At 45.9% G+C, this 23,397-nt stretch overlaps 1 long non-coding RNA gene across 8 annotated transcripts in view; it reads right to left on the reverse strand.

Annotated features, from left to right (window-relative positions):
- The window catches only part of CLDN14, an 81,722-nt gene that overhangs the window by 35,227 nt on the left and 23,098 nt on the right, over positions 1-23,397 (reverse strand). For 4 of the 8 annotated variants that reach the window (XR_003111558.3, XR_003111546.3, XR_003111550.3 and 1 more), the window contains one exon: positions 16,969-17,104. This is a non-coding gene — a long non-coding RNA (claudin 14). Of the gene's footprint in view, positions 1-4,454; positions 4,896-6,623; positions 6,762-13,996; positions 15,364-16,968; positions 17,105-23,397 lie in introns of those variants that run through there. The other 4 variants (XR_003111560.3, XR_006641440.1, XR_003111561.3 and 1 more) reach the window with 4 other exon arrangements.

Below are 23,397 nucleotides of genomic sequence, written 5' to 3' on the forward strand. Positions count from 1 at the left end.
ATCTCATCCTCTGTCGTCCCCTTCTCCTCCTGCCCCCAATCCCTCCCAGCATCAGAGTCTTTTCCAATGAGTCAACTGCATCAGGTGGCCAAAGTATTGGAGTTTCAGCTTTAACATCAGTCCTTCCAATGAACACCCAGGACTGATCTCCTTCAGAATGGACTGGTTGGATTTCCTTGCAGTCCAAGGGACTCTCAAGAGTCCTCTCCAACACCACAGTTCAAAAGCATCAATTCTTTGGTGCTCAGCTTTCTTGATAGTCCAACTCTCACATCTATACATGACCACTGGAAAAACCATAGCATTGACTAAATGGACCTTTGTTGGCAAAGTAATGTCTCTGCTTTTCAATATGCTATCTAGGTTGGTCATAACTTTCCTTCCAAGGAGTAAGCGTCTTTTAATTTCATGGCTGCAGTCACCATCTGCAGTGATTTTGGAGCCCAGAAAAATAAAGTCTGACACTGTTTGCACTGTTTCCCCATCTATTTCCCATGAAGTGATGGACCCAATGCCATGATCTTCATTTTCTGAATGTTGAGCTTTAAGCCAACTTTTTCACTCTCCTCTTTCACTTTCATCAAGAGGCTTTTTAGTTCTTCACTTTCTGTCATAAGGATGGTGTCATCTACATATCTGAGGTTATTGATATTTCTCCCAGCAATCTTGATTCCAGCTTGTGCTTCTTCCAGTCCAGCGTTTCTCATGATGTACTCTGCATAGAAGTTAAATAAGCAGGGTGACAATATACAACCTTGACGTACTCCTTTTCCTATTTGGACTGTTAGGAAGTACTGTTAGATCCAGTCTGTTGTTCCATGTCCAGTTCTAACTGTTGCTTCCTGACCTGCATATAGGTTTCTCAAGAGGCAGGTCAGGTGGTCTGGTATCCCCATCTTTTTCAGAATTTTCCACAGTTTACTGTGATCCACACAGTCAAAGGCTTTGGCATCGTCAATAAAGCAGAAATGGATGTTTTTCTGGAACTCTCTTGCTTTTTCCATGATCCAGCAGATGTTGGCAATTTGATCTCTGGTTCCTCTGCCTTTTCTAAAACCAGCTTGAACATCTGGACGTTCACGGTTCACATATTGCTGAAGCCTGGCTTGGAGAATTTTGAGCATTACTTTACTAGCGTGTGAGATGAGTGCAATTGTGCGGTAGATTGAGCATTCTTTGGCATTGCCTTTCTTTGGGATTGGAATGAAAACTGACCTTTTCCAGTCCTGTGGCCACTGCTGAGTTTTCCAAATTTGCTAGCATATTGAGTGCAGCATGTTCATAGCATCATCTTTCAGGATTTGAAATAGCTCAACTGGAATTCCATCACCTCCACTAGCTTTGTTCGTAGTGATACTTTCTAAGGCCCACTTGACTTCACATTCCAGGATGTGTGGCTCTAGGTCAGTGATCACACCATCGTGATTATCTGGGTTGTGAAGATCTTTTTTGTACAGTTCTTCTGTGTATGCTTGCCACCTCTTCTTAATATCTTCTGCTTCTGTTAGGTCCATACCATTTCTGTCCTTTATCGAGCCCATCTTTGCATGAAATGTTCCCTTGGTATCTCTCATTTTCTTGAAGAGGTCTTTAGTCTTTCCCATTCTGTTGTTTTCCTCTATTTCTTTGCATTGATCGCTGAGGAAGGCTTTCTTATCTCTCATTGCTATTCTTTGGAACTCTGTATTCAGATGCTTATATCTTTCCTTTTCTCCTTTGCTTTTCGCTTCTCCTCTTTTCACAGCTATTTGTAAGGCCTCCCCAGACAGCCATTTTGCTTTTTTGCATTTCTTTTCCATGGGGATGGTCTTGATCCCTGTTTCCTGTACAATGCCACGAACCTCCATCCATAGTTCATCAGGCACTCTGTCTATCAGACGTAGTCCCTTAAACCTATTTATCACTTCCACTGTATAATCATAAAGGATTTGATTTAGGTCATACCTGAATGGTCTAGTGGTTTTCCCTACTTTCTTCAATTGAAGTCTGAATTTGGCAATAAGGAGTTCATGATCTGAGCCACAGTCAGCTCCCGGTCTTGTTTCTGCTGACTGTATAGAGCTTCTCCATCTTTGGCTGCAAAGAATATAATCAATCTGATTTCGGTATTGATGAACTCATCAAACTCATCTGGTGATGTCCATGTGTAGAGTCTTCTCTTGTGTTGTTGGAAGAGGGTGTTTGCTATGAGCAGTGCTATGACCTTTAGCTCTTAGTCCCATATAATTCACTCAGAGATTTGATCCTTAAGGTTCTTATAATCCAGATCACTCAGGACATCACAGATGAGTTTCTGCCATGAGGGACGGGGGTGGATGAGGACAAGGAAGGAAGCCGAGGAAGGGGAAGCCAGAGGTCACACGGGTTGCTCCAACTCCCTGCAAAATGAAGGTTCTGGATGGGAGCCCAAGGAAGATGGGCTTTTCTCCTGCTCCTTGTTTGGAACATTGGTGGACGTGCCCACATCCTAATACAGAGGCATGTGGGTGCTGGGGAGCCCAGTGCAGTGGCAGGAAGAAGCAGTAAACGTGCTGGACCAGGATTCCTGGGCTCCTTCAACTCCTCTGCAGCATGGAGGGGACCCAGGGATTCTCTCAGATGCCCCACAACAGTACAGCAGGTAACCAAGGGCTGCTGGGAGCCAGTGGCTGTGAGGGCCCCAGTTTGGCCAGGGATGAAGCAGAAATCTCACCAGACCTAGGGGATCTCCACGGTGACCTGGTCACACTCAAGAGGCCCCAAGCACAGGCCTTCAGTCCCTCGTCTTTAGCAGCGACATCAGCGGGAAGTCCAAAAGGGCGACCAGCACAGCTGCCTGGCAGAAGGGGCCCGTGCAGGGTCAGGACAAGACCAGGAGACCTGTCGTCTACCCACGGGGACCATGAGTTTCTCTGTGCATCAGCTGCTACCTTGGGTATGAGGGTGGGAAGGAGCGAACAGCACTGAGGAGAGTTGAAATCTATCAACAAATATTCCCAGAAGCCTGTGTCCATTGAAGGCAATCGTTTCAACCAGAGATAACGACAAATTACTCCCCTCTAATGCCCGTGGGAGAGAGTCTAGCATGGAAGAGAACTATGGAAGGTTCATGGCCCCAGAACACCTGAATGGGGGAAGTGAGTCTGAGTTCTCACCACCTTGGCCTGGAAGGATGATGGTTATGGCTGAACAGTGTCCCTCCAAAGATTGCTAAGTTGATGTCCTAACTCCCAGCACCTCAGAACATGACTGTATTTGGAGATCGGGTCTTTAAAGAGGTGACCAGGGTTAAATGAGGTCTTACAGGTAGGCCCCAACCCAAGATGACTGTCATCCTCAGATACACTCATAGAGAGGACAACCAGAGAGAAACCATGTGCAGATGGGAAGAGACTGGAGTGACGCTGTCATAAGCCAAAGGACACTACAAATCATTGGCCAAGACCAGAATCGAGAAGAGGCAGGGAAGGACTCTCCCCTAGAGCAGTGGCCCCCAACCTTTTGGCACCAGCGACTGGTTTTATGGGGCTTCCCAGGTAGCTCAGATGATAAAGAATCGACTTGCAATGCAAGAGACACGGGTTTGATCCCTGGGTCAGGAAGATCCCCTGGAAAAGAGAATGGCTATCCACTCCAGTATTCTTGCCTGGAAAAGTCCATGGACAGAGGAGCCTGGCAGGCTACAGTCCATGGAGTCACAAAGAGTCAGACACGACTGAGCAACTAACACTTTCACTTCTCACCAGTTTCATGGAAGATACTTTTTCCATGGACTGGGGTAGGGGGATAGTTTCAGGATGATTGAGTGTGTTACATTTATTGTGCACTTTATTTCTATTATAATTACATCAACTCCACCTCAGATCATCAGGCATTAGATCCCGGAGGTTGGGGACCCATGTCCTAGAGACTTCAGAGAGAGCATGCCCCTGCTGACCACTTAATTTTGGACTTTCAGCCTCCAGAACTGTGGGACAACACAGTTCAGTTGTTTTAAATCACCTAATTTGTGGAGCTTTGTTACTGTAGTCCTGTGAAGCTAAAATATACAACTTTATAGAAATCAAGCTTTCAGAAGGATTTCACTCAATCTAGGCAGAGTTAGAAATCTTCCTTCCGAGAGCAAATTACTTCCGATTTTGAGCACGTGGTGAATTGGGGGCACAAGAGGTTGCAGGGCACCTCCCTGAGCATGCCTCGCTCTCCCTTCCTGGTTTAAACCATCTGACCTAGAGCCTGAAGAGCAAATGCCCCCCCACCTCCACTCCTGGCCACCAGGGCTCCCTCCCACCCCACCGAGGAGGGAGGAAATGGATGGCAGAGAACACAGGTTTTCTTAGCTTTCCAACAGGCAGCAGCCCCGAGTCTGTTTTTTTTTTTTTTTTTCCCTCTTCCCTTCAAATTGGTCTTTCACGTCTCCAATAACTCTTATCTTTCAGCAAACTCAAGCAGGCCCAGAGCAAGCTGTGAAATTACCAAACTTCAAAGGTTTCACACAAATCATCTTAAAGGCCTGACCTAAGCTCAGGAAAGCCCGAAGGAGGCTGAGAAATCACTCCTTATTTCAGCACTGTGTCACTGAGACGTTGTTCCACTTTGCAGGTCACACCTGTCACCTTAACCGGCCCCGCTGGGGTCCCAACCACCTCAAGACACCTGCATGATCCACCCTCCAAAGGCTGAGTAACACGCTGCGCTCCAGGTCTGCTGGCAGCAGCTTGGATGTTATTCCAGGGGGGTGATGGCTGGGGCGGCCTCACCAAGGCTTTGGTTTAATTTCCTTTGCTGCTGTTGGGGTGGTTTTGCAGGAAGTGGGTGGAAGTGATGGTTCTCTGCGGCAGTCAGTCTTAGTCTCGGCCACTGGTGGTGATGGTGCAAAGCGATATTGTTGATGGGAGAGGTGGGATGCCTGTGAGCTGGGAGAAGTGTGAGAAGAGAGAAGAAAAAAAGTAAAATAATGATGGTGATGACGATGATGGTAGTGATAATGGTGCCTTTTCTCCAGTCCTGGAGGATTAAAATTTGACCTTTCCTTCTCCCTTTATTTTACATTTCTCGTCTGGATTTAGCTATTAAAGACCAATAGAACAACTGATGGGAAAAATACTGTCAGTAGCGTTTAAAGTCCTGGGCTTAGGTCAGGCCTTTCAGATGATTTGTGCGAAATCTTTGAAGTTTGGTCATTTCACAGCTTGCACTGGGTCTCTTGGCAGCAGGTTCATTGAGCAAGAGAAGAGGTTTCCAGTCTTGAACTGGATGTTCAGGTGCTCAGTCGTGTCCAACTCTTTGCGACCCCATGGACCGCAGCACGCCAGGCCTCCCTGTCCTCCACTATCTCCCAGAGTTTGCTCAAGTCTGTGTCCATCGAGTTCGTGATGCTATCTATCTTGAATTGGATATGTGGCACTTGTGTTCAACAGACACCTTGGGAGGATGTGTGATGACTGGGTGCTGTTTTTGGTGATGGAAATGTGAAAATGGTTAAGACAGAGAACAAAGCCTTCCTTCCAACCACCCAGGGAAAGATGCACACACAGGAAGCGGCTGTAAGTGTCCGGCAGCCCCTGAAAGATGAGAGCGGCCCCCTAGGAGGGTCTTTTAGCTCCATAAAGAGATGATAAAATGAGCCTGGGTCCTGCCCCGGGATCTGGCTGGCGGTGTCTGTCTGGGCAGCGTCAGTCCTGTGCAAACACGGGCCTTGGGAGAGCTGAAATCCAACCAGGGCCCAGGCAGCTAAGACTCGTTTCTGCTCCAGGAGGTCATTTTCCTCTATGTGGCTCACTCAGCAGGGACACTTTTTTGCAAGTCAGCCATCCAGACAAAGGTGTCTTTTTGCAGTCCATCCTCCTGGATAAGGCACTTTTTTTTTTCCCCCACTTTGCACCATCTCCGGGCATGTAAGCCACCCTGATCTAACAGAATCAGGGCTGCTTGCAGGAAATTTTACAAAGGGAGGGCAAGAGAGATGACCCCGAGGATGGCAAGCCTTGAGAAGTAAGCGACATAACACACTGGTCTGGGGAGACTCGTGAAGCCCTCAACTCATGGGGAACTCGGCCGTAGAGTTTTCGTGTGAATGGGGCCATTCTGCCTTCAGTCTTCTCCAATTTTGATTTTATAGGGGAAGTCCAGGACTATAATCTTGTGAGGAAAAGGGGGCCATTGTGTTTTCTCTTTGAAATGATGCAGTGCCTACATGGGAAAACAAGGCCCACTCTTAACAATTATTTGGTACACACTTAATGACCAGAAAAAGCCTTTAATTTCCGGAGGTGGCTCAGAAATCTTGTCTAAGCACGTGGCCACCGTGATAACCGTTTAGGAGGCATGCGGAAGAGGGCATCAGAAGATAATGTCGGCGTGCAGAGCAGGGTGGCTACTGGGCCTGCCCACTTCCTCCTCTGAAAACATGGCCCCTTGTCTTCCAGGGATGCTGAGGCAGGGAGAGGCAGTGACTCCAGGCTCCCCAAGGGCTCCAGCCTGGTCGAAGCTGACCCTGGGCCCTCGCCTGGCCATCCTTCACTCCCTAGAGGCCTATCTTCAGCTTCTTTTCTTCCCCAAAGCCCCTGTATTTGTTTCTCAGAGCTGTCTGACAAATAAGCACAAGCGTGGTGGCTGACAACAACAGAAATGTATCCTCTCACCATTCAGGAGGCTGTAAGTCCAAAATCAAGGTGCGGGCAGGGTTGGTTCCTTCCTGTGGCTTCTGAAGGAGAGTCTGTCCATGCGTCTCTCCAGCTTCTGCTGGTGGCCTGCATGCCAGTCTCTGTGTCTTTGCTCCGCTGAGAAGGACACCAGTCAGAATGGATGAAAAGTCCACTTTACTTAGTGTGACCTCACCTTAGCGTAACTGGTTATGTCTGCAGTGGCCCTCTTTCCAGATAAGGTCACATTTTGAGAGCCTAGGGAGGACATGAATTTGGGAGCAATGCTTGTTCCATTGAATGGTGCTCCCTACCGTCTTTCCTGAGCTCACTGTTCAACCCAGTCCACCCCCATCCTCCACAGACACTGAAATCCATGGATCTTGACCCCTGGGATCCCACAGAGTTAACCCATAGATGGTCCCAGCCTTGCAGCCCACTGACTCTCTGACTCTGCCTGTCCTAGCAGCTTTCCTTTCTGTTCCAGAAGAAGCCCTTCTTCTCCTATTATGCTCTAAGAAATCCATTTATCTTTTACTTGTTAGTTGCTTTTGTTGTTTAGTTGCTAGATTGTGTCCAACTCTTTGTGACCCCCATGGACTGTAGCCCACCAGGCTCCTCTGTCCATGGGATTTTTCCAGGCAAGAATACTGGAGTGGGTTGTCATTTCCTTCTGCAAGGGGGAGCCTCTTTCTGATCCAGGGATTGAACCCGAGTCTCCTGCATTGGCAGGTGGATTCTTCACCACTGAGCCACTTGGGAAGCCCTAACCTGTTTAACCAAGTCTAAACTCCCGCACCCGGATTTTCAACCTGTCTCCTCACCCTCTGATGGACCTGAATCTGCCTACTGTTGATGTGGTTGCCAGTCACCCCATCCCCCAGGCCTCACCCTTCTCTGCTCTTAGCCCACCCGACCCTGGTCAGGCTGCTCTCCTGTTTCTCCCCACTCCCTCCTGCCCCTGGCAGGACCCACCCCCCTCCTCCTCGTACAGCTTCTGTCCCTCAGGTGGTGGAGCCTCAGTGCAGGCTTGCTCCATTGAACGGGATTCCCTGCTGGCTTCCTGAGCTGTCTCAGCCCCTCCCCATACCCTTTGTTTCCAGTTCCGGACCGATGCCGGAAGTCGCTCCTTCCCTGAGCTGCTCATAGCCTCTCTAGTTCGCTGGTGCTTTGCTGACGAGCCATCTCCCCAGCTAGACTTTGGGCTTTCTGAAAGTTAAGACCACGACCCATCTGTGCTTCAGTCCCCCGGCACCACCCAGGACCCCAGAAGGCTCTATCAGTTTTCACTTAGAACTTGCACCCATGGAGCCATTTTGCTTTATGAGCCTGGGTTGCCACGGAGAATTACTTCTTAGGGGTTGAGTCGGTTTGGGATGTTAACACAACAGGATGGGGGATTAGACTTTAATTGTTTTATGGGATGTGTTTAGAGTTTCTAAAGGTGGGCCTTAGGTCTGCCTGTTTCAGAGCCTGCAGAGTCGCTTTTTAAAAGGGAAATTCCAGGCCCCTGACCCAGACCTGCTGATTCAGAATTTTAGGAGGTGAGTCTGGGGAACTGAGCGCTGATGTCAGCGCTGGCTCCTGTCCTGGTGATTCTTATGGGTGGTAAAGTTGAGAGTCATGGATCCAGACACGTGGATGATACATACTGATTCTAGATGTTCTAGCAGAGCTGAAGATAAACAAGAGACTTCTTACAGCTCATAGAGCCAGCTGGGCAAAGCCAAAAGTGATTCATTGCTTCCTAGGTGACCCATCACTTCAAAAGCGAGGGTTCTCTCCTGAGGTCTAGTGACATTCTCACAAAATCAGAGGCCCAGGAGGAGAATCTGGAGGGTCTTTGGAGTGACCCGTGGGCAGTGCTGAGCCCAGCCACAAACAGAGTGTACCTGTCTTCCCCTGCTGGTCCCCTTCCCCCCAACCCCAGGCGGAGAATTAGAGCATGCTGTTCAGAGCTAATGTTTGCTTTGCTTTTGGAAACACCTCAGGGCAACTCAGGATAGGTTTTCAGAGTGGTGTTTGCCTTGGCTTGGCTGCAAAGTTCCCCCTTTCTAGTCTATTTATTGCAAGTTAGCACTCGGCCCCAGATCCAGGAGTCAAACACTGGTTCTAACAGAAATCAGGGTGCAGACGAACGAAATGAAACATGGGGTGGGCTGGAGGGCGTGTCCGCATGCTGGTTTCTTGGCCTGGGGGGTAACCTGAGGTCAGGGTGGGAGCCAGCCTTGCAGCCCCTGGCCTGGGCAGGGAGGCCTCTGGACCATGGGATAATAATGGCCGCCTACTGCCCAACAACAGGCTCTGAAGGAATTGTTTCCCAGGACAGGGATGTGTTCCATTGTTAGCTCCTATTTTGTTTACATGTTTTCTTATCTTTCAAAAGATTCAACTAGCTTTCGACAGCAAATTGCGGGTCCTTCTTGATATTCGCTCTCAAGTTGCAAACAGAGGCTGCCTTATATTTGGATGATAATCACCAGGGCTGTGCCAGCGAGTCCATTTACATCGTATCCTTTAATCCGCACAAAACTCCATGCGGAGGGTGTTATTAGATCCCACTTAATGATGAGAAAGCAAACTCAGAGAGGTTAAGTGAGTGACCCAAGGTGACCCAGCTGATAAATGGGGAGGGAGTAGCCCAGGGATCACCCCATCTGAGCGACAGCGGGGCTGGCCACTGGTGATGACCTACTCCCGTCAAAAGCTTCTTTCCTTGCCTTAAGGAACAAACGCGACACATACATACTGCTGTATATAAAATCAATAACTAATAAAGACCTACTGTATAGCACAGGGAACATTACTCAACACTGTAATGATCTATAGGGGAAAATAATCTAAAAAAGAGTGGGTGTATAAATACGTACATGTATAACTGATTCGCTTTGCTGTACACCTGAAACCAACACAACTTTGTAAATCAACTATACGCGAATAAAAAGTTTTTTAAAAGTGGAGGGATTAACAATGGTTTACCAAGGCCTGAAAAATTTCACCTGAGTCTAGATCCTCTTTGCATTAAGTATATCATCCCATTTTATATTAGCAAAATGAAAACTGAGGAAAGGTATGGGTTTCCCATGACACGTCTGCAGGGCAGTAAAATACACCATTAAGGGGAATTTCTGGCCGTATCACATTTCTATTTCACAAAAATGAAAAGCATGATTGAGCTTCACTAGTGTGGGTGGTAGAAAGTGAAAGTGAAGTCTCTCAGTCGTCTCCCACTCTTTGTGACCCCATGGACTATACAGTCCATGGAATTCTCCAGCCCAGAATACTGGAGTGGGTAGCCTTTCTCTTCTCCAGGGGGAGCTTCCCAACCCAGGGATGGAACCCAGGTCTCCCTCATTGCAGGCAGATTCTTTACCAGCTGACCCACAAGGGTAGAAAGAGTTTAAAATCCAAATGGAACATAAGCAAGACCCTTGGGATGTGGCCGCCACCCTCTGATCCAGGGTTGGTTGCAATCAAAGGCGTGCTGGATGGAATCTGGGACATTAGGGGCTGGGTGAAACTAAACCAGAAGTTGTGGGCTTTAGGGAACAGATCCACAGTCTCCCAAATTTCCTACTTGAAGACCTCCTTCTCACTCTTCTGTTCCATAGTTTCTATGGCAGAGACATGGACACAGCTCTCCTGTCCCAAACCCACAAGGTCACTTTGATCATCGGAGACTTACAGCCTGGCCTTTGTTCAAGGACCCATGATTCTCTCTACACTCAAGAATAGGAAAAAAGAGTACTGTGAATTTAAAAACCCCAGTTACTGATTGAATCTAACGAACCCCAAAGAGGCTAAGATATTATTTAGACACGGACCTTAGCTCCTAGCGGCTGGATGAAGTGGGCTGGCAGGGGTTAATGGTACTATGCTGCTTGACTATTCCGGAAAACATCATCTTTTGACTTACTACCATGAGCTAAAAGCAGTTAAGAAGAAACCACTGTGAACAATAGTAACTGCTATTCTATCGGCAAAAGCTGAAGTTGGTGTTATTACCCTAGGTTTGCATACTAGGGAACAAGAGATTTGATGAGTTTGGTAATTTGTACAAGATTATAAAGCAAGCAATTGGTAGGGTCCAGAAAAAATGGAAACAGTGACAGATTTTATTTTCCTGGGTTTCTAAATCACAGTTGACAGTGACTACAGCCATGAAATTAAAAGACACTTGCTTCCTGGAAGGAAAGCTATGCCAAACCTAGACAATGTATTAAAAAACAGAGACATCACTTTGCCGACAAGGGTCCACATAATCAAAACTATGATTTTTCCAGTAGTCATGTACGGATGTGAGAGCCGGACCATAAAGAGATCTGAGCACCGAAGAATTGATGCTTTTGAACTGTGGTGCTGGAGAAGACTCTTGCGAGTCTCTTGGACAGCAAGGAGATCAAACCAGTCAATCCTAAAGGAAATCAACCCTGAATATTCATTGGAAGGGCTGATGCTGAAGCTGAAGTTCCAATAGTTTGGCCACCTGATACAAAGAGGTAATTCATTGGAAAAGACCCTGACGCTGGGGAAGACTGAGGGCAAAATGAGAAGGGGGCTGCAGAGGATGAGATGGTTTAGACGGCATCGCGGACTCAATGGACATGAATCTGAATAAACTCCAGGAGATGGTGAAGGGCAGGGAAGCCTTGTGTGCTACAGTCCATGGGGTTGCACAGAGCCAGACACAACAACAACAACAGCAGAGCCCAGAAATAAACGAGGTCCTTTCTTCTCTAAGCAGTCTCCCATGAAACACGGTCCTCATCTCTGCCGTGGCCTGACGGAGTATCACATTCTACTACTGCATCAGCCAGAAGGTCAAGAGCAATTATGCCATCCCAGTAGTATGCTTCAGAGTCAGTCCTGGAATTAGCAGCGTTCACTCTCAGTCAAGAAAAGAGTATTCCAAGGAAATGATATCTTAGATATTTTTTTTCCTTAGTTGGTAGACATTCCTTGAGAGGGTTATGGTGCATTAAAGATATATTACTGTGACGTCTTGTAAAAATTTTATAGCTACTGTTTTACACTTATTCAGCATTCCGGATCTCATTGTGGTATTCACTTCAAATAATGCTGTGTGAGTCAGTGTGTAAGAATCAAATGCAAGTTGTACATTATTTAATGATATCCTAAATAGCTTTAGGAAAGAATAAATCCTGATAGCTTTAGGAAAGAATTTTTCTTAAATATCATGATTGTAGCATTGTCCACTATTGCTTTAAAAGTCGAGTTTCTTGGCATTCATAATTATGATGGTTATAAGAAATGAGTTGTTTACTATTAAACAATATACCTAATATTTCTCAACTATTAAAAAACATATATAATCTCAAAAGCATCTGACTTGAAGGAAGAAATTATCAGCCCAGCCTGCGTGTTAGAATTTAAAAGCTTCAGAAACTTTTACAAGTTCCTATTGTGCGGGTTTCACCCTTAGACCAATTAGATAAGATCTCTGAGAAGAGTTGTTTGGCTAGTTATAGTTTAGAGAGTTCTACAGGAAGGAATGATGCTAAAGCTGAAACTCCAGTCCTTTGGCCAGCTCATGCGAAGAGTCGACTCATTGGAAAAGACTCTGATGCTGGGAGGGATTGGGGGCAGGAGGAAAAGGGAACGACAGAGGATGAGATGGCTGGATGGCATCACCGACTCGATGGACGTGAGTTTGAGTGAACTCCGGGAGTTGGTGATGGACAGGGAGGCCTGGCGTGCTGCAGTTCATGGGGTCGCAAAGAGTCCAACACGAGTGAGCGACTTTGATGATGACTACACCTGTTATACCACTAATGTCCACTAGATGCCGCTGTGATCTGCTACTTGAGATTCCAAAACGAAATCTGAAAACCAATTTTCTCAGTATTTAAAATTGAAACAGTAAGCCACTTTTAAAGACAAAGGACTTTTAAAACCTCATGTTTTGAGAGATTGTTGCTCATAATTTCCTTCTATTAACATCCATCCTAAGTATCTCACAAAGTGTAAAATTATTTAAAAGGTGAATTGAAAAGTTTTAAAGACTTTGTAGAAAAGATTATCACCTCCCTTTTCTCCACATCCTCAGTTTCCACATTCTGTCTCGTCTGCAGTGGGCTATAGAGAAGGGGGAAGTAATACTGATAGGAAAATGTCTGACTTAAATTAAAAGTAAAACATGAACAAAAGACTATGATGTCTTTTGGTTGGTAGACAGCAGATGATGGAACCTTGCACACATGAATTACTGCTTCCCACACAGGAAAAGCTGGGGGGAGGGGAGGCGACTAGGGTCGGTGGGAGAGCCTTGAGCTTAGACCCAAATGTAATGTTAACCCTGGGGATTGACCCCGGGGCCTCCACGCTGAAAACTGGGATGAGAATCCGTCTTCCAGTAAAATGACAAGAGGACTTAGAAGCTCAAAGAAACTTCTAAAGACCAACTTCAAGCAGCGTGACTCAAACTGTTCCCCATCTCCAGTGAGATGAGAGCAGAAATTTGGAGGAAGCATTTCAAAACATTTTTATAGCAAAATAGCAAAGTAATATTAGGTGTGTTAAGCATAAGAAAAGAAATTGGGTTTGTATTTTGTATGTCTTTATTTTTTATGTCACTTCTCATAATTCAAATTTTTTTTTAGTATTTTGCAAAAGTATTGATGTATAACAGATTGGAAATTTAAAATAAAAAGAGTACAGTAGTACTTCACCTCAGATAGCCAGGGAAGCACTCAGAAACCCACCCTGAGCCACCAAAGGAGGAGATCCCAGAAGCATGACCTTATTAATCCCCTTAGTAATTTTCTATCACTAAGAACTATTATTTCTATTTCAATACAGGTAGAAAAGGGCTGAAGAACAGGGGCACTTGGATTGTGAAGGATAGGATGACTAGAGAAGTGAAAAGAAATCCCAAAATAGCACACCTTGGGGGGCCCCAGCCTCTGAGCCTGCAGTTGGCAGCTCACCCCAGAATCCACATTCCTGAAGCTCTACAAAGGCTCAGAGACCCCACGTCATCACTCTGAGCCTTGCCCAATGAACACACAGCAACTGACCCTGGGACTCAGGGACTGCAATGAAAAGAAAATACAAAACCACTCAGGATAGCCCAAATCTTACATATTTAGCTTCAGAAGAGAAGCATGGAGAGAAGTCCATAGCTCACTTGCTTCCTGGCTTAATCCAGCCCAAATCAGCTGGCGCTGATGGAAGGGAAGCTTAATGCACTGTCCGTGTCCATTTACAGATGACTGAATTGGCCATTTTGCTTCTCTAGAAACTGCCCTGTTGCATTATCATACTGTCGGTATCTTTTTTTGGAAAGTAATTTGGTTATAATTATCAACATGTAAATTGTGACTACTCTTTAACCCAGCTGTAGAAATTCATCCTATAGTTAAACTCTTAAAGCAAGCAAAGACACACAATACCCAATACTCATTGACGCTCTGTCAGAGAAAAACAAAACTAGATAAAAGCTAAATGTCGTCAGTAAGAGACTAGCTAACTGATGGCACCTGTAGACCAAACTAGGACACCCTCAGTGAAAGATGAAATGCTTCTCAAAGTTCTAGTGTGCAAAGAGTTCCAACACACGATTGTAAGCAAAGGAAGGACGCTGAAATCCAGTGGGTCCAATGGGATCCTATTTGTGTACAAAGCAGCATGTGCACTCTGATCATGCAGAGAACCCTCTCAAGCCATATCTGTCCACAGGGGTCACCTCTGGGAAGTGCAGCTAAGGGTGGAGACTTGCCAGAAGCACTTTCACTTCTAACACCATGCTCTTCTCTGTGGTTTTTTAAGTAAAAATAAGTATTAATTTAATATGGAACAAAATGCCTACTGCAAAATAAAAAGAGCTGTATGAAATGGCAACAACTATGTCAGCCAAAGATATATGCAAAAAGTAGTCACAACCTGAAGGGCGAGAGAAATTGACCGACATCGACAAAGAAGAAACCACAACTCCTGGATGGCTGTCACCCATGGCTGGTGAATATTTTTAGTGTCGGGCAATATAAAACCCAGAGGACCACGCAGCAGGGGACCCAAGGCTCCCAGGCATGACGGCCACCACCAGGTGACAAAACCCAGAGACAACCGCTTGATTACTTAATAACTGTGTGGAAATGGAAAGGGGTCGGTTATCTGAAAAAACCCTACAAAAACAAACAAAAAATGATTGCCTGGGCCCACTTCACAGAGGGAGTGTCTCAGCTACGAGCAGTGTTGTTACTATTTGCAAATGGGACACACACATGTCTTGTTAATTCTACCCCACATGATGCTGATTCATTCTGATAACCCTGGTCTCAGAAATACTTACCTTAAAAGTTACGTGTAATTTCTACACTCTCCCACGCCCCTCACCACAATCTGCACTCTAAGGATGAGAGCTGCGAGGGAAGCCCCTGTCGCCTTTGGGGCCTTCGGCTCAGCAGACTGCATGATACACGACTCCTGGCTAATGAGTATTTTCAGAGCTTTTCCGAATTGCGCTGAAAAGCACACTGCTTATTCTGCTTTGGCCTTTCTTTCTATCATTTATTTCATGTTCCAGCCATAGTTTTGAGTAAAAGGTGTTCGGACTTGCCTCAGAGGACAAAAGAATAGTACGCTGGATGTCAGAAAGTCAGTTTCCAGGCAGCTCAAGTTGCCCTCATGGAAATGGTGGAGGAAGCAGAGGGTGAATGAAGGTCAGCGAGGCCCCGGGGACAGAAGTCCTCTGCAACTTTAGGCAGCGCCACAAGCAGCCCTGTGCGCCCAGGAGAGATGACCAAGGGCACGTGAGAGGCCTTTGGAAGCAGAAGCCAGATTAAACTTCTAAAGGCCCAAAGAGCAATCCTTCCTAACTTCTGCCCATGTCATGACTTACTTATCCCACACACGTTGAGGGGGCCTGGGTTGCCAGAAGTGGGGGGCAAGGGGCAGGCAGACACACAGCCACCCCTTACAGACACAGCAGAGCACTCAGGCCTCCCGGTGTTCTTGGAAAGAAACTTCTTTCCTTTCAGTCAGGGTGGGCCGGCCCTACAGCTGCAGCATCTCTGAAAACAGTAGCAAGACAGACAACAGTCTTCCAGATCTGCCTTTAGGGGAAATGGTGGGGTAGGAGAGGGAAGGATCGCAGGAATAGGGCCTGGAATGAGGGGTTCTGAGGGGCCTGCGGGGGACAGTGTCTTCTGAGATAGGTGGGTGCCCTTAACCATGAGGCTTCTGTTTTGCCGAGGTGGGGGTGGGGGGAGGGTTTGCTGCAAATGTGGGGCCAGAAATGAATTTCTTGGCGGTGGGGGACAGGCTGAGGCTACCTCCTGACGAATTCTTCTCCTATTGGGCCCTTCCTTTATTTATTTAGAGGACTCAGCCTTTCCTCTGAGTAAATATTGAACAGATCTTTTCATACCACCCAGTTAAACAGTGGCAAATTGTTATCTTGTCTCCACCTGGCCCTGTGCATGGCTACGGTGCTTCCTGCTTTAGGCCCTAACTTCCTTGGTGGAGCAGGCGGAGCCCCTGCTCTGTGGGTGAAGGCCACACACTTCCGGTGTCGGCCATCTTGGGAGGAGGCTGTGCTCAGGCCTCAAGTCCACAGGGAGAAAGGTCTGAGACCTTACTTTGTTTGGTCTTGCCAGAAGGGTAGACGTTTGGGGGTGGTGTTTACCACTTGGAAGCAGGAGTGGGAATGGGGTGGATTTATTTAGACCCAGAAAAAGGGAGCCATGCTGAGCTGGCTGAGGTCCATTGAGGGTCTCCCATGAAAAAGAATGGTCCGGGCCGAGTTGCTGTGGAGGGGAGGGCTGCCCTACCATACAGGACTTTTCTCCATAGAACAACTTCAGTGGTCCCGTTTCCTCTCTTGAGGAAAGCAGTAGGCACTACCTCAGAGGCACTGCTTTTAGATTAACACCTCAGAAACCAAAAATCTCTTTACAATGGCCTATACAACCTGTCCATCCCCAAAGAACATGAAGACATGGGGCCCTACAATAGACATACTGCATCTAGGTCAAATGAGGGATATCCAGCCTTTGCTAGAGCCAATGGTCTGAACAAGCAGAGCCCAGGTGGGTCCGGGACACAATTGGATTCTTGGCCTCCTCATCCTCAAACGTGGTGAACACAGCTACAGGCTCAGACCCAGCAAACACTGAACTTCCCAGGACATTTTCCCACCGGTCAGACTGGAAATACCAGAAAAGCAAAGGTAGCTGCCCTCAGAGGTAGGGCTGGTATTTTCTTTCCTTTTGGCCAGTTTGGTTTTAACTAGAAACTGGAATACTAATTATAATGATACATGTTTACAGATTTTAACTAATTAATCCCTTGGAGTCCTCTTTTAGGGGGAAAGCACTCTACCCACCTCATACATCAGGAAAACAGAGCCATATGGGTTGGCGGGGCTGGGTGGTCGCTCGTGTCAGTACAAGCGTGGAGGCCTGGACTTCAGCAGTTCTTGACTTCTTGGCCTGGGTCCAGGTTGCTGGGCCTCGCAGCCCCTAGAAAGGTAACACATGAGAAATTGAAGCGGACCAGACCATAAACCATCAGGGGCAGTTGGCTCCAGTTAGGAGGGTGGGCCCAGTGGCCCTGCCTATGCCTGTTTCTCTTAGAAAGACAGGTTTGGAGAGGAGGAAAACCCATTTCTCCAGGACTGTTTTGCCCACCTTTAATTACCAGTTAAAACAAAACATTCTGTAGAGGAAAAACTTCCCTTGAAAGAAAACCCAAGTTGCTCTAAAGATTTCATCTTCCCCTTTCGAACCTCAAGGTCCACAGTCATGTAATCCAGTGTTGGCCTGAAAAAATATTTGTCTACAGAAACACCCAAAAGGAGTGTCAGGGACCTGAGTGCCTGGGCATGGGGGTGCAGCCTGCAGAGTGCCCCTCAGCCAAACCCCCCTAATCAGGCTCTGACCTACTTATTAGAAACCCTCTTAATCCCCTTTAACAAGGAGTATCTAGGTTTTCTCCTGATTCTGTCTTCTCTGTCTGCCAGCAATATTTTTCTCAACAAATTAGGATGAGATAGGAGGTGTGGGCAAAGAGAAAAGGGTAGAAAGGTCTTCAATGGCTATGGCTATTTCAAGGTAAGGGAGGTGGTAGGAAGACAGAAGGAGGCAGGGTGGGAACCTTTCGACATCAACAACTGAAGACATATACAGGCATCCAGGTTGGCAAAGAAATCCAGGCTGGGTCCCCAGAGAAAATTGCTTTTCTGAAAAATGAGTAGGCCTGGTCAAGCACGACGCTGTCAGTGTGTCCAGACAGATTACCAGCTCTGTTTGGAAGCAGAGCCTTGCTATCCCTCCACACCCAAATAGGCATTTATTTAGTCTCAATCCCATATATTAACTTGTATTATTGTCCAGTTTTTCATATGTGGATGCTCTCTTTCCCCAATTCAATTGTAGACTTCTTGGTGGTAGAGATCAGAGTTTTTATAATCAATAGTAATTAAAATGATTGATCCAAAAGTTTCCCCTTGTGTGTTATCAACTGAGGGACGTAAACTAATTTCAATCTCATTTCTATTGCTTGATTTCCTTTCATCGTTCCAAATTTCCTGTTAAGGTCCAAATTTTGAGAGTGCTCCCCAATGCAAGAGCACATCTGGGAGACATGTGTTTCTCTTCTTTGCTCCTTCACAATGGTAATTTTTCCGGCTACTACAGGAAGCTGGGCAGATTCAGAAGTACGGGAGCCCCACCAAAGTCTGAGATGATATTCACTGATGCTATCAGCATGTCTGAACGCCAACATCTGCTTCAAGAGTGATTGCTCAGAGAAGTTCATCCAGTCCTAAATTTGGTTGGTCTGTTTTGAGGTGAGAGCCTCATATTGAAGTAATTTCTCCCCACCAAAGGGTCTAGAATAGGTTCAGTTGTAACCAATTTTATGTAGTTGTGACTGGCTCAAGAAACCTGGAAAAGGTTATTAAGAGTGTATGTCTAGGCATATGGATAACTGCTCCAGCCCAACTGTCTGTGAACACCATTAGTAGCCCTTGAAACAGTTCTCCAGGAAGTGCGGGCTGTTAATAACTCTGCCCCAGTGCTCCTATGTGAGCCGAATGTTGCAAGGAGCCCAAGTGCTCTGAATTGACAACCTGCTGGGGAGACTGCAATGAACCCAGGAAACATTGCCAAAGGAAAGTGGGAAATGATCAACTCTCCCTGGCCAGTAGATGGACTTATCACTGCCGAGAGACAAAAAGTGGCAAACTGATAGATTATGGAGCTGTGTCCCTTCTACTCACTCTGAAAAAGCCTCCACCTCAAACAGTCAGAAGTGCTAAAACATCTCTTGTGTGGCAAGAGAAAGAATCTTCCCATCAGTAACTATTAATTGACTTTCACTTTGTAGGAAAATACTGTATCAGGTGCTTGGAGACAGAAAGAAAAATATGTCTTCAGGATGTTTACAATCTAGCTACCGGGATAAGACACAAGATTGAAAACCTAGTTAAAATGCAAAGCAGTGGAATATCCGCCCTATGGGATAATATTCTCCCACTGAAGTGAATGAAGAAAATCTATAAGTCCTGAATGCGAAGTGGAAAAAGGCCAGCAACTGAACAAAATACCATCTACATAAAAATTAAAGCAAAGTGCCTAAGTATGTATGACCATCCATATGTATGCAAATGCATAAAGGAAACAGGAAGAGGATACACCAAAATTGAAACAATTTCCTTCTCAGGAGGAAAGTGAGACTGAGGAAGGCTGTAAAGGATACTTTCCATATTTTTACTCAACACACTTCTGTACTGAATAAATTATTCAGAACAAAAAAAATCTGTGTATTTCTTACATAAAAAGGGGGAAAGAGTGAAAAATACAAAGCAAGTTCATGATAGATAGGTAATTAAACCAAAGGTAATCATTGTGGTCCCATCCCTCTGCAGTGATTCCTTGAGCTTAATCATGTGATATAATCATGGCCAATGGGAGGCTGCTGGGTAAAGCTTCCTTGCTCTTAAAGGGAGGAATGAAGAAGAGAAAGCACATCTTCTCCCTTCTGGTGGATATCTTAGTGTCCTGGATGAGAAGCCTGGTGGTGCAGCAGCCATTCTGTACCTTGAGGAGCTACCCTGGGGACCAAGCTGACCTCTGAGAATGCGGCTAGAAAGATGGAAACACTGGGGTCTTTGAAGACCTCATGGAGCCACTGAATGAACATACCCCAGAGCTGCTCTATCTCTGGACCTCTGCTTAGTGAGAGGGCACACTGTTCTTTTTGTTGAGGTAGGATTATCTGTTACTTGCAGCCTAATGCATCCTTACTGACATAGCAGTCAGCAGGAGCCCTGTCTGCTTATGAGGTCTCAGGCTCCTTAGGACTTGGGGCATCTTTGAGTCCTGGGGCAACGGAACATTTTCCAGAATGGAGAAGAGGTCAGGAGCCTGGTGGCTGGAAGGAGACAGGGAGCTTTGGGGAAGCAGGGAACTCCTCCTAAGACAGGGGCACCCATTCTTCTGGCATCCTGGTGGTGAGTGAGGCTGCAGGTGTGGGGCAGGGGGTTATGAGATGGCTCAAAAGAGCCATCACAATGCTGGGCTATTTGGAGGGAATGTGTCCTTCCCTTGGAGTGCAAAGCTCCGGCTTCTACATGTCAGTAGCCTCCTTAGGGCTGAAGCCAGTGTGTGGTGGCCAGAACAGGGAGCACAGCTTCAACCTCGCAGAGCTGAGCATGGGCCACGGGGGGCTGTGACCCACAGTGCCTGGGCCGGGTGGCAATGTTTTGGAGGTGACTCCACGCCACCTCGCAGTGGGGAAGAGGTGAGAAAGCCCCGGAGATGGCCCTCCACAGTGTCCCAGGATCCACCACGAATTTGCCCAGAAGTGGTGACGGTTTTGACTGGTTTGTAGAGAAGTCTAGCTGAATTAAACTCCAGTGATCCCCAACATGATGTTGATTTAAAATGTTTTAAACTGGAGTTTAAACATTGCTGTGTGGGAGCTGAGTCCCGGAAGGCAGAGCAGGGAAATAAGTCTGATTTATCGTGGTTGCCTGGGGGAAGAGCAAGAGACAGAGAGAGACACACACAGAGAGACAGAGACAGAGAGGAAGACAGAGACAGAGATAGACAGAAAGAGAGACAGAGACCGACAGAGACGGAGATAGAGGGAGAGAGATAGAGACAGAGAGACAGAAAAACAGAGACAGAAACAGAGAGACTTAGGGAGAGAGACTGGGAAGAGAGAGCGAGAGGGACCAAGTGATTTCTCACTTAACCTGATCCTAAAGAGGTGGGTGGCTGGTTTTCACGTGGGCTGTGAGCGCCAGCCCTCGCTTGGAGATCTGTTTCGTTTCCTGGTCTCACCTCCAGCTTGAAATCAATCATCCCACTCAATTCTTGGAGTGAAGTCAAGGAGGGTTTACTTTTAAATCACAAACTCTGAAAGAGGGTCAAAAAAAACAAACCCAGCACTGGCTTTTGAACTAATCTGTGGAACCTAAAGTGACATGAAAGGGCTTCAGGGGCTGCAAGTGTACAAGTCTCATTTAAACACTTTCCCGATTCACGTGGGAAACAAGATAAAAAACAGGAAGCAAGTGTTGGTGGGAATGTGGAGAAATTGGAACGCTTGGGCATGGCTGGTGGAAATGTAAAATAGTATAGTCTCTGTGGAGAACAGTATGGAGATACTTCAAAAAAATTAAATACAAGACCTAGCAATTCCACGCTTAGATATATTAATATATCCCAAAGAAATGAAAGCACAGACTGAAACAGATACAAACATCTATGTTTTTGGCAGCATTATTCACAACAGCCAAAAGGTGGAAATAAGCCAAGAGTCCACCGATAGATGAGTGGATAAACACAATGTGTTCTATCCATATATTGGAATATTATTCAGGCTTAAAAAGGAGTAAAGTTCTGTTACACACAACCATATGGATGAACCTGAAAACATGAAGTGAAGTAAAGCCAGCCACAAAAGGACAAATGCAGTATGATTCCATGTGTATAAATTGTCAAATTCACAGAGATAGAAAGTAGGGTCGTGATTGCCAAGGGCTGAAGGGAGGGAGGAACAGGAGGCTAGTGTTTCGCGGGTGCAGAGTTTCTGTTTGGGATGATGAAAAAGTCTGGAAATGGATATGGTGATGGTTACACAATATGAATGTACTTAATGTCACTGAATTCCACACTTAAAAATGGTTAAAATGCTAAGTTTTATGTTACATATGTTTTACCACAATTAAAAAAATATTTATAAAACTCTTAACTGCTAAAAAAAACTATAATGGAAACGTCATAAACTTCCAGATAGTCAAATATACATGAATTGTGCAGACGTTAGAGAACACCTGGTGTTAAATTGGGCTTCCTTTAAGCTCTCCTGGGAATCAAGCTTCTTCCAGCATTTCTCTGGGGGATTTGCATTTATTGCAAATGTGTCAGGGGCTACGAATCTTTTACAAATTCAGACTTGCCTTTATCCAATTGCATAAAATTATGGGAGCATAGCTATGACCTGCTTGTCACAGCCATAGGAGCCCGTTGTATAAAAACACCTTGTGACATGCCCAACCACAAGATTACATCTGTCATTTATTTGAAGCTTTTGACGCTTCTTGTCTAACTTTTATATTTGTGAATAAGAATATAAACCACCATTAGATATCATCAGTGGTTCTGCTTTGAAACAGAAACTTCCCTCTCTCTCCTTTTTCAAGCATCTGGACAGTTTGCACAAAGAGCATCTTGACACAGCCATCTGGAATTCCCCCTTGATTTTTGTGTCCATCAAAATATACAAATGTTATCCATTTGAACTCAAAAAATAAAATTTTACTACTAACATACTATATTTGTTTCGAACACTGGGGTTTCTCTAAGATTCAAACTCCAAAAAGTTTCTGCTGATAAAAACGAAGTTTGAAAATCAGTTTTTGATCAATTTCTGTTTCATTCAATTCAATGAACATTTATTGAAGTCTTCATTCAATTATTAGCTGAACACACTGAGTTCGTGGGGGATAAAAGTAAGAGAGAGTTACATTCAGACTGCCTGCAAGCTAAGAATGGTTTTCACATTTTAAATTGTTGGGGGAAAGTCAAGATAAGAATAATATTTCATGACACATGAAAAATTATATTCAAATCATGTCCACAAGTAAAGTTTTATAGGAACATGGCCACATTCATTTTTACTTATACATTGTTCATGGCTGCATTTGCTGTACCAGCACAGAGTTGAGTAGTTCTGATAAAGACCATGTAGTCCCAAAGCCTAAAATAGCTGCTATCTGGCCCTTTACAGAAAAAATTCACCAATTCCTGGATCAGACAACAGCTGTATCCATGTATTCACTTTCATGCACTGGAGAAGGAAATGGCAACCCACTCCAGTGTTCTTGCCTGGAGAATCCCAGGGACGGGGGAGCCTGGTGGGCTGCCGTCTATGGGGTCACACAGAGTTGGACACGACTGAAGCGACTCAGCTGTATCCATGTGAGGTCTGAACATCAAGAACTGAGAAGCCTGCCATTCATCTTGATGGTGCCACCATTTCTGCAACATTATTGCATAAGCCCATCTAAATCAGCGTCCTCCAGCCTGGACAGGAGACATCCTGAGGGGACGTTAGCAACACGTGGGCACAACTTTGGTCATTACCATTTGGGGACATCATGGGTGTGAGTGGACAGGGACTGAGGCTGTCAAACAGCCCACAATGGCGGGGGCACCCCTGCACAGTGGAGAACTGTTCTGCTCCAAACATCAGTGGCACATCCATTGTGAAACAGTCACCTGACAAGTATGGTGAGGATTAC

This window comes from Bubalus bubalis, chromosome 1 (assembly GCF_019923935.1).
Source record: "Bubalus bubalis isolate 160015118507 breed Murrah chromosome 1, NDDB_SH_1, whole genome shotgun sequence".
Classification (NCBI taxonomy): Eukaryota; Metazoa; Chordata; class Mammalia; order Artiodactyla; family Bovidae; genus Bubalus; species Bubalus bubalis.